Here is a 12,351-nt window from a genome sequence, read left to right as displayed (position 1 = left end):
AATATATATATATATATATATATATATATATATATATATTAGTCGAAAAAGTGTATTTGATTATGTCAGTCAAGTAAGTATTGTTATGCGATTTACATTTAGTGATAAACGAGTATAGTTTCATTGAAAGATACTTAAGAAATTTGACAATTATAAACATAGGAATAATTTTGGCGTTGGAGTGACTGTATTACGCATAAAAAGTATAGATATATCGCATAGATGCAAAGACCATGTTTGATCACACTAATTACAACGTTTATAGCGTGTCTGAATTGTTTTGTTAAATATTGACTTGGCTTTACTACTATGTACATTAATGTCACGTACATTATCGGAGCAGGTTCGTTACGTTTGAGGAAATTTTCAACTCTCGCAACAAATTCCACGCTTCGCCGAGTTTCCGATTGCGATCAGACAATAAGAAAATGTCGTTCCCGCCGTCTTCTGTTCTTATTTTACGCCAGGCCAAGCGCAAGACATTTACAAAATGTCTGCATAAATCGCATATCAAAAACTTCTTTTTTAGTCGTATTATCGATTTCTACAATGTTAGAAAATCTCAATATAAATCGGCGAGATTGAAAATGCAACTTTGAGATAATCGCAAAATATATTGAAGTTCATTGCATGCAGCTATGTTCTACCCTTTAACTAATTCTACAAAACGTACATATTGTACAATACTGTCACTTTTGTCAAGGTATATATGTACTACGGACTTACTTCTACAATCTCCAACCTTAAGAGAACATGATTCATTAATTTACTTAGAAAACGTTTGAATCTATCCAGCCTGTCAGCGCCCTTTCCAAGTTTTTATAAATGCTATTAATCTATCATGTTAGTGGCTTGCAATGCAAGTGCAAATGTCAATTCTTCATCGTGCAAAAAAAAAACAAAACTCAATATTTTTATTCAATAACATTATACAAAAATTTCACAATCCAAGTATGCATTTCATTATAATAATCAAAATATTAATTAATTTAAAAACAAAATAATCTCATGCATATACAATATACGATATAGATATATCTAATATAAATATTGTTTACAAAATTTGTCAAAGATAAAAAATTATCATGCAAAATAGGAAAGTTAATTTTGTTTAATATTAAAATCTCTAAATATATTCTTGTTTAAAAATTGAGAGAAAATGTCTGTTTCTTCAAAATTGTTCTTCCTAAGAAGAATTTAAGAATTAATAAATATTTAAATGTTAATGTTTTGTGTATACTATTGAATAAAGTATTCTTTCTAGTTATATAAAATATTATATGATTAATGATACATACATATAATATGTGTATTATAAAATTTGCTGCGTAGAGGTCTCTAATTTCATTTTTGAAGTGATGTGCAACATGCAGCAGAGCATAGCATTCGCGCCACGCGATGAAAGATATGAGAAGTATATTAAAAGTAAAGATTAAAATTGAAAGGAATAAGATATGAATGCGAGCTTCTATTTACTGGGAGAATGCATTCAATTTTATAGAAGAGTGTAATTTTATCCCGGGAATAAACTTATAATATTTTTTATATTTCTGGAGCTCATTCAGCCTTGTTAAAATTAACTCGTATTTTAGTCAAATGCAGATAATTATTATCGTAAATTTAGCGTGTTTTAAACAAGCGGACATGAAATATAAATACATGTAGGAACAGGACATTTGTATATGTATACATGTCCGTTTCCGTTATATACAATTCACAATGCCATGTGTACAGATTATGCATAATTTAGAATATATCAATATACATGCTCTATACATAGCTTTGAGGAAAATTTGAAAATTTGATGGTCTTGCCGCTAAGAGGAATTATTTCAACAAGTAGTCGATTAATCGCGACATTATCTATTTCTCTGAATGAAAAACCTTTTCATAATCATAAGGTTCTTCCTTCAATTCGTTGTTTTATTCAGTTCGTTCCTTCATTAATAAACGAGAAGTAGAATTGTACATGCGATTAGGAAATATTTAATTCAGTAAGATTTAAGTGATTTCGGTGAGAGCGAAATGATTTCACAATGTGACAAATAAATCATTTACTGGTTATCGTATTTAATTGAGGACAATTAAGTTATTAATAATCCTTAAGTGCAATAAAGAAAGACAAATTTGTATAATCATATGTTCCCCATTCATTCAACTATATACAGATCGGATATCCATTTTTCATTGTATTGCATCGTAAGAAAAAAAAGATTCTAAAAATACGGAGTAAAAAAAAGGAAATTATCAATTATTCATTTCTTCAAACAACTCTCACAGACTTTGTATTATCCTTTTTACATTTTTTTACATGATAAAAATAACTAAACAAGTCTAATAAGTAAATTATTATTTCGAAATATAAGGCAAAACGTTATGATATTATATAATTAAATTTTTTATGTATTAAATTTATTTCTGCGTCCTGACAATTGTGTATGATTTATATTTATTTTTATAATTATTTATTCATCATCTATATTTTTATAGGGTGACATTTACAGGGTGCGTCACCAAAATCCGAACAAAATCGAACAATTTCTTTAAACAAAATATTTTTAATGAAAAATTAAATATTACAAAAAATCCTTTTATATGATCCCCTTGGGGGATCTTTGTAGAGCACAATTATTCGATACATCCCCATTAACTTGAATGATGGCCTCTATTCTCGGTCTGAAACGGTCACACGCTGTAATGTAGCGCTGTCCATGCCGACGAATGCTGCCTCAATAGCGGTCCTTAATGACGTCACATTGGGATGCCGAGACTTGTTTGTGATCCTTTCAACTACACTCCATACGTAGTAGTCTAAGGGATTTAAATCTGGACTGTTGGGAGGCCAGAATGGGAGCCGAGGCGAGCAACTCGTCTTGTCCTGGCAGCCTCAGAGAGCATCTGTCTTATATCTTTAATGTGTACGATTTGTATCGAAGGCAATCTTCATCGGCAATGTAAGCGAGCTAACGCATTGTTGGCTCGCTTACATCAACAATTGATGCTAATTTTTGCAACGATTGCCTTGAATCATCCGAAATTAGCACTTTCAATGACTGCGGGGGATCATCCTCGCGATGCGTTTTTTCGAGTGACTCTTCCTCGCTATCATACAGGAACCTTCGTTGGATTGTTTTAAAGCCGTATATTTTGTCACAACATCATAAACGATTGATCTCGGATATCCAAAGAACCGAATTATTGCTGAGCGTCCAGCGCGAAGGTTTTTGATGATTGATGATCGCGGCTCTTTGATTATACTCTACTTGGTTTCAACATCGCGGTCATTTTGAGAATATGACTGTTCATAAGAAAGCTTTCTCGGACTAATAACAACTTCTGGCGGAGACACAATATAGAGGAAAATTTAAATTGAAATTTGTCCGGATTTTGGTGATGCATTCTATATATTTATATTTATTTATTCAGTCATTATCATGAGTCTGAGTTTATAATACAATTATTTCAGAGCTTTCCAAGATTTCTGTATCATTTGACAGTCGAAACATATTTTAAGCAACTTTGCAAGTCATCATCAAAATGCATTCGTCAGAAAGTGAAGTAACTAACTAACAAGCTGTTTTCGCGAACTACTTGTGAGCTGCTCCAAATACGTCGGTTATGCATAGCTCATGAACTTTTGCTGCTGCTCGGTAGCAGGTCAAAAGTAAAAAGAAGCGTGAAGAGACTGAAGTGGTATTATTATATATCGAAATAGAATAGAGTCATTTTCAGCGGCGACGCAGTTTGTTATTTATTTCGGCTCTCTATATGCAACGTTCTGTCTGCATATACAATATATATCCATAGTTTTTTTTATTTTAGAAATTAAACCTCCCCCATGATGCATAACATACATAGATCCATTCGTACAATGCTTAGTAAAATTAAAAAAAAAATAATGACGTGACAATGATAAAAAATATCCGCGATGCATCTATGTTTTCAAAGCTATTTCATTTAAATACGTAAGGTTTTGTTTTAAAAAATGATATTATTTTTCAATCATTTACAGTTTAACATTCTTCGAGTTTATAAAAAGATACAACAAGTGCGATAGCGAAAGGTCACTTCGCATGAACAACGTCATATTGCGATTATATTTTTTTATTATATAAACAAACCGTTAAGAGATCAAAGACTTGAGTTCAGTTCGAAATCGATCACGATATAATATGATCTAATAGACTGACCGAACCATGATCACTGCTGTGTCCGTGGTGTAAATCTTAAAAGAATAACTCACTGCTTATCGTGTTTCGTGCTAAGGGATTACGGATCTGCGTGTCGATGCCAGCAGTAGGTCAAAGAGAAAAAGCTCGAATAAGTGGCCTTCATTCCCAAAGGTGGAAACAAGGCGAGAAAGAAAAGTAAAGAGTCCAGGGCTGGAAAGTAAGCTGCGATAGTAGTATCGATCCCAAAGTTGCAAGATGGAAAGCCGGGAAAAGGAAGAATAGGTTAGAAGAAATAGCAGGGGAGGAGTGTCGGTTAACTGTCGTGTCTCAATCCGTGAAATTCACAGTCGATTAGTAGTTTCCAAGATGGAAGAAAGTCGGGAATGTCGAAAATCAGAGTTGGTAGGTCAACGTGATATAGAAGCGAACTCGATAGTCAATCAATTCGCGTTTACTCGGACTACTTGCTTTATAAATCATTAAAAACATCAGCTATCGAGAATGAGAAAAGTGTCGAATAATGTACGAAAGTTGTGACATGTCCGTTGGAAATGTTTTCTATAGTTGTCCAACAGCGAGGAATTCGTGCATAGTTAAAGACTATGGGAAACTGTCAAAGGGAGTCTTGTTCCTCGTGGTGAAATAATAGCTACTATGTTAACAGATTTCGCATTTTGCTGAGTCACCAAATCGAGCGCAACGTCATTCGAGCGAATAAAAAAAGAGCTTTAAGAGGGTTTAAATTTAATTATATATCCGATTGAAATTAGATATCAATGAATAATCGAATATTTTAAGCGGAATAATTAAAATTATTCCGAAGTTGTTAACATTAACTGATAGCGTATTTTTTTATTTAAACAAATTCTAAATTGTTCTAAAAATTGCAGCACTTCCTTCTATATTTTATTTCAAATTTTATAACAGAATAAATAAATGTATAAATTTGTTGAAAAATTAATTTAATAGAAAATTTTTATATCTCATTTGCACGCACGCGGTTAATGAAGAAAGCAACCGGGATTTGTCATGATTTATATAATCCTCGCACTTTTCTTAATAATAATAATACATCTCGCCTTTGAAGAAGATTTGACAACGTAGATTGTCATTATAAGACTCCACAGAAAGTCACCTAAATCAAGGACCATTAAATTCTTGAAAGCATCGACCGAGTTGATCAGAAACGGCATCTTCCTTACTGAGACAGCACAGGTTTCAATAACTCGTTTCCATCAGATTTCAATAACTCGTCTCGGAATAATCTTCTTTTAAATTCAAAACGGTCACGGTAGTGCTGGGGATAATGAGTTCTGCTGTCATCTGGCCCCGTTTAGCGAATTATACAGAAAATTAAACTCAACTTTCAGTATATACTTGCTCTATCGTTTGCTCCTGTCATTTTGTAGTCTGAGAGCAGATATCGGCTACATAACTGAGAAAATTTTCTAGCCTTCCATTCAAAGAAACATTAGAAGACAAAAATTATCAAAAATAAAATGATACGTACTAAAAGAAAAAAATCATCAAAAATAAAAAGCATGAATTTTAAATATGAAAATTGGTATATAACAAAAATTGAATATGTGATTAACGAAATGTTTTATCAACTATTGCGATTGCTCTCATGCACTTGAAGATCGCATTGAGACCCTTGCCCTTTACATCCTGTTACAATCTTATTCTCTCATCATTTCGATGCACCTCACAAGAACTCTTAGCAAAATCGATGCCGCGCTTCTTTTGCCAAACACTTTGACTAAGGTCGATCGATTCTGTTAACCGGGGCCTTTCGTTGTCGACAGGTATCGAATACTACCTCGCGTGTAAGCGATTAAGGCGTGGATGCTAGGTAATTTTAATGCAAAACCTGACGTGATTGATTGCTCGCATCCGCGCGCCGCCTTTGGTCAGAAACCGCAGAGATACATAGAAATCACCGCAAATTCTACTGACTTTCGGCCAAAAAGCGTGCCCCGTTATTTCGCAAAATGTCAACTAAATATCTAAAAAACCTATATATTGTTGATTTTTTTTTAGTCATAAATTTTATATCTTTTATTTTATATCAATAATATGAATTTTTCATCAGAATATAAAATATTCATATTAATGCCACATGAATTAAAGAGATGAATTTACTTTTCTATTCGATTAAGCTTTTATATGAATTTTCTGATAAATTATATTCCTTTAATAAAAAAAATGTTCTATTAATAATTCAGCTTTATGAAAGGACGATTTTGATGTTTAAAGATTAATTATTAGAATTATTATATAAAATTAATTATTATATTATTATATATCGCATTGAGAGATAGTCAATAATATGAATGGTTGCATAGAAGATTGTGCGTATAATAATGCTTATGCAAAATATTATTTGCATATATATGTATGTAATCTGATGATAAATAATTCGACGACTATACAGTGCAGAATAAAGCGGATAATATCATACCAATCGTAACAAAACGAATAATAAAGTTTAACAAACAGGTTGATACATCTGTGACCTACTATTGTAATTGTCAAGCGCTATATAAACTAAGTTCTGTATAACTTTCATTTCTAGAGACGTTATGTACTAGGAAATCTATCAGGTGGAAGTGAACAGTTTTCTTCTTATGATCGTTCGTATGACGACGTAAAATAGAATGTAAACATAGTACTTTAATTCTTCATAGCGTGAGAATCCTTCTCTTGTTTGCATACTCATCTCGAAATTTTAGAAATGTATTACTAGTAATATTTTTTTTATCACAAAAATAGAATAGATCTACGTCTTCTTTTGTTCTCGTATTATTTCGTATTTATAGCTCGTATTAATCTCTGCAACTACAAAATTTTATGGTCAGATATCCCTATTAATTCATGATAGGGTTCTTAATCTCCGGTGAGACTTGTTTAAGTTCCTAGATTAATTTCTAGTACCCGGAAAAAGAAGTTGATTATACTTTGATCGTGTCTATCTCTTCATTTATCTTCATTATCAATCATGGCGAACAACTTTTTTTTAGAAGAGTATGTTAATTAGTCTAAAAACGTTTCAACAATGTAATACCACATTGCGTCACTGATTAATGATAAAAAGGATGATATAAAATTGTAAGTGTTACAAACACAATAAATAAGCGATAAACTCAATATCTTCGTACGATTTGTATAATAATATATTCATCAGAAACCTTAGTTTTTTTTCTTTAATTGTGCAATGCGCTTTCACGTACATTTAGGCGTAACCTGTCTCGCTCAATTTATTTCAACTAAAACATGATATCCTTTTGATTGGGAACATCTTACCATCGTTTTTGTAAATAACAAGAATATGCAAATTCTTTTTCAGCAAGGTTTTAAAAGGAAAGAAAAAAACTTGTCAGGGATGAGGAAGGCACAACGGTGCACAAACAGCTGGTCCGAGAGCGCTATAGAAACAGCAGTCCGTGATCGCAGTCGTCGGCATTATCTCGAGTGATGTCTGGATGACGTTAAAGCGTTGGAGTTAAAGGAAGGGAAAAGGAAGGCAAGCCCCAAGTGCGGATTCGCTAGTTACGATCGATACACGTTGGTTTCTAGGTCAGGGTCCCAATACACACTCGCCACTCACCACCACTCAGGATATACTCAAAACGAGACCCGCAAATTTATTCGAAGCCAACCAGTGAGCGACGCCATCGTCATCACCATCGTGCCAACCGCCGACAAAACGCTTTTCGATCTCAATCTTTTTTCCCGCTCTTTCGCGACCGGGAGTCTGGATGCTGCGGAAGATGCTAGCGAAATTAAACATTACACGCGGATCTATTCCAAGTAGGTCTATTATACGCGGCGAAGAAGCATGGAGATTCACTGTTTCCTCGCGAGGACGGGAAGGAATACGTGAGCTTTTGAAATCGTATTGAATGTTTCCCACGCTATCCAGATTAATGACGTGCTTCCGTTACGAACGCCTCGCGACGGATGTAGGTGGAAAGAAAAGAACGCTATGTATGGAATTGGGTTTGTGTCGTGCGAGATTGTACTGCGCTATTTCCGCGAGGATTCGCGGATGTGACCGAGTATCTTATGATAACCTTTCCCGTATTTTATCGAATATTGAGCAATTTTTAGGAATTGAGACGCAGCTCGAGGAGCGTATTTTCTATCTCTCCGCGGACGAAAAAATTTATATTTTAAGAATATATCGAATCAAACGAATACAGGAACCATCTCGCTATTTTAAAAGGACGATGTTGTCTACTATACAAGATTTTACGCAGTTGAAGTAGTACCAATTACAATTCCATGTAACAAATCGCTATACTATCTATCTGTACGTATCGGTAGCTTTACAATTCTATTGGTAATTCTAAAGTTTGAGTGAGTGGCCTATATCGCGGGATTAGATGGCCGCGTGGATTGAAGTGACACGTACACGTTCAAGTGTATCACTCGAACGGGAAATCGAACAGGCATCACTTGGGATATTACGTGCCGTATTTTCGAGTGATACGAGTCAACCGTAACGTTCTGGACGAGGCATTTCAATTGTGGTAAAGGAGGCGCGAAATGAATAGTACAAAAGCTGATAGAAAAAAATCAAATTGATGTTATCAAAGTAATTCACTTCGCTACGTATTATAGCGATTTTATAAAGAAAAAAAAGAAGAAATAAGGAAAATCACAATTGAGATTCCTTAAACTTTAAATAAACTAGTGTCTAGCTATTAAGCTTTGTAAATTCGTAGAAAGACTGTCGTAAACTTTTTATTCCTTAATTACGCTCGTTAAGATCATATTTCCGTGCAGAATTTCCTTTATAAAATAGCATAAAAAGGTCAATGTTATCATAGAGAGAAACGAGCAAATATATGGATTTTCATTTCGTTTTCGGACATTCTCGGCAGTTCGAGGGAGATCGATGATGAGAATTAACATGCTGCCGAGCCGAATGGCCGCAGCGCTTCGCGCGATATAATCTGGACGTTCTCACGTCAACGTCGTTCCCGTATTTTTTTTTCACCTCATGGTAAAAACGTCCTGCAAACTAGTGCAAGCATTACGAGTTAAAACGAAAACGATTCGCGAAAAAAAAAGGATTGGAATTTACAGTAAACGTGGCACATTGCTTCAATAATATATGATTTCAAAATAACTCCAAAAATTACCACACATTTCTTTCTAAAAAAGGTAAGGTCGACGTGAATAATTTTAATCTTCTGTAATTTGTAAGAATTAAAAGTGGTACGTTCAAAATTAACTTTTCGATAAGAGGGTTTTATTTGATGAAAATGTAATGACAATGGTATACATGTAATAAGCACGAAATGCAATTATTGCAGAGAAAAGTGAAATATATCGAGTGACTTATCGAAATCCATAACTTATCGGCGGAATTGCTTGATTGCTTGATATATAATATCGGTGTGTAATTGTGTCTTCTGCAATAAATCGATTAGTCATCGCTTATTCTTTCCAATATCTTGTAAAATCAAATATTACTAACATTTATTGCTATGTCGGATGAATTGTGATACGAAATTCCGTGATCATATTCATAATTGCGACAAACTGCGTTACATCACACCAGTTTATAAAAAGTTTTTTGTTACTTTGAATTAGCAAGATGTTTCTTATGGACTTTTGAATGTTGTAATGTTGCGAGCCAAATTTCATTAGCATTTTCCGAAATAATTGAGGATTTAGTGATGTTAAAAATGACTTTTTGTAATGTTTGAAGTCTTTTTGTAAAAAAAGATTATATTGAAATTCTGATCAGAAGTCATAAGCGAAAAACTTGTTATCTTAGTAAAACTCTACATTAAAATTTTTCATAACATGACTGAAAAAAAGATATTAAAATAAAAAATATCATTTTAAAGGGAACAATAACGTTTATGGCTTCAGAATTTAATGTTAATCTCTATTCACAAAAAAAATTCAAATATTACAAAAGCCATTTTAAAACTTAATTATTTCGGAAATTTAATGTGCTAAAATTTGATTTGGAATATCGTTTTCAGTATCCAAAAATCTATAAGAAACACACCTTATCTAATCCAAAACAATTTTTAATTGTAATTAACTATAATTAAATTAGTGTTATTCTCAATGACAATCTCTTTAGTAATAATTCTCGATAATTGCTTCTCATAATTAATAGTTATTGTTACTTTCGAATGAACACTTTCGCTGAAATTCGCGAGAGAACAATCTTTGCTAAACGTGTCATCGTACCGGAAATCTTTTCTTCTCTGGAACCATTTTCGGCGCTTGGAATTATCGGACCGATCGAATCGGATAATCGCACAGTTTATCCTTAGGAACGACCGCATATCTAACCCTTTCTAACGGCTCTCAAACGAATTCTTGCGGCGTTTGTTAACCGCTCTAAATTAAGTATAGAGAGAGGCTCTCGCGCGGTGCTGATAGAGATCTTAATCCACGAGCTAACCTCAGAACCCGACAACCTCGTATAGAATTGATTTCGTACTGTATACGTACTGTGTAAGCCGAAGACGGTCGCACAAATGGGTCAGGTCACGCGCCACTGAAAAGAACCATCAATTAGACAGCCCTCTTTCGCGCAGACTGCAACCCGTCATTGCCCGCGTTTTGTCTACTAAGCGCTGATATATACGAGCTGTCCTTATTTTTGAGTCGATCCATATTAATGGTACCATACACGGGCTCAACAAAGAGAGGCATTTGTTGTCAACAGCAAGCCCGTATTTTCCCAAAAATTTCATTCACCTTTGGCCGAAAATACTCGGAAAATGAGAAATATATTAAATAAATGTGTATAATAATTAACTATTTGCATCGGGATTAATATCAGCAATAATCAGAATTATAAAACAAATTTAAATGATATATCACACGTCGGCTTTAAGCAACATTTTGCAGAGATTTTCCTCGTCTCTCTCACGCAATTGTTCACGCACTGAGCGTTCTATTTTATTTATTATTTGTTTATCAGTGCAAGATTGATGTGCAAGATTCTGTCCAGGATACCGAATTAAGACTCACAGTAATGATGCGCGTAACAATGGCATTTTCAGTAGGATGAGCGGAAAACCGTTGCGTCGCAACAACCAATCCAGTAATCCGACTCGTTTAGAAAGGGGAAACGTTATCACGTTTTCTCCAATGCTTTTGTTAATACCGCATGTGCAGCACCGTGGGACTACGGTAAAATAATGTTCGCCGTCTCTCGCGCGCCCGCGCACGCTTCGATCTATAAATGTACACGGATAACCGCGAACAAGGGAGAAATATCACGGAATGGACTCGCATTTATTCTTCGACCCCCGACTGGAACCAAGCGGTGCTTTCATGCGTCGTATCGCGCGCACTTAATCCTCCGACGTTCTGATCGAGCTGATATATCGCGATTGAGTGCGTACCTTGTTATCCTTTCCCACACATCTGACGTTCCCTGAATAAAATGAGATTTTATTCTGTTCTGTCATGTCCGTTTGTTTAGTCGCGATTTGACGTAATAATCGGAAATGTTGGATGTGATTGTTCAACGTGGAAATCGTCAATTTAGGGATTTCAAGAATCTAGGTGCAAGAATGTCGCTTCTGCAGAATCCGCTTGTTCAAGATCGATCACATATCTAATGATAATTGCAAATAAGTAAAGTCAAGCTTCATTTCAGACATGTCAGACGGAATTCTTATTAATTAATTATGTAGTCCAATTGTTGTAATTTGTGCTTTTAATTGAAAGACTCAATTAATTAAAATTTACGTTACAATTAACTCTAAATAAGTTTTTATTGTTTAATTATACTATTACAGCAAAATTTGTTCGGCTATTCTTCCGGTTAAAAAGTTAAGGCTACCCCCAGTCTTGCTTACGCAAGAAAATGTATAAAATGTATAAAAATTAAAATGTATAAAAAAATGAGTCAATTTAAAGTTCTTCCTTTCTTTCCATAAAATAAAAGATTCTGCTTGGTTGATTTTCTTATGCTTTATATATTATGCGTTATACGTATGCAAGACGTCTGTGTTCGGGACTTTAATTAAAATATCGTTTATATGATGATAAACACTTTGCATTCGTGACTATCGTATATTTAAAAAAGCTTATTTGATGTGAAACATTTGCATTATGAAATATTTGGCCACAGATACGGCGATGTGAAAAGAATTAGATATATGAGAATATTTATTAGAGAGAGGGAGGGGGGG

General features: G+C 34.0%; 1 protein-coding gene across 1 annotated transcript in view; it reads right to left on the bottom strand.

Annotated features, from left to right (window-relative positions):
* LOC105618701 (sodium/potassium/calcium exchanger Nckx30C) overlaps window positions 1–12,351 on the bottom strand; it is a 60,405-nt gene that overhangs the window by 15,789 nt on the left and 32,265 nt on the right. The gene's annotated exons all lie outside the window — the stretch shown is intronic.

This window comes from Atta cephalotes, assembly GCF_000143395.1.
Source record: "Atta cephalotes unplaced genomic scaffold scaffold00018, whole genome shotgun sequence".
Classification (NCBI taxonomy): domain Eukaryota; kingdom Metazoa; phylum Arthropoda; class Insecta; order Hymenoptera; family Formicidae; genus Atta; species Atta cephalotes.
The sequence above is the reverse complement of the archived record's forward strand: the minus strand, read 5'-3'. Positions and strand labels throughout refer to the sequence as shown.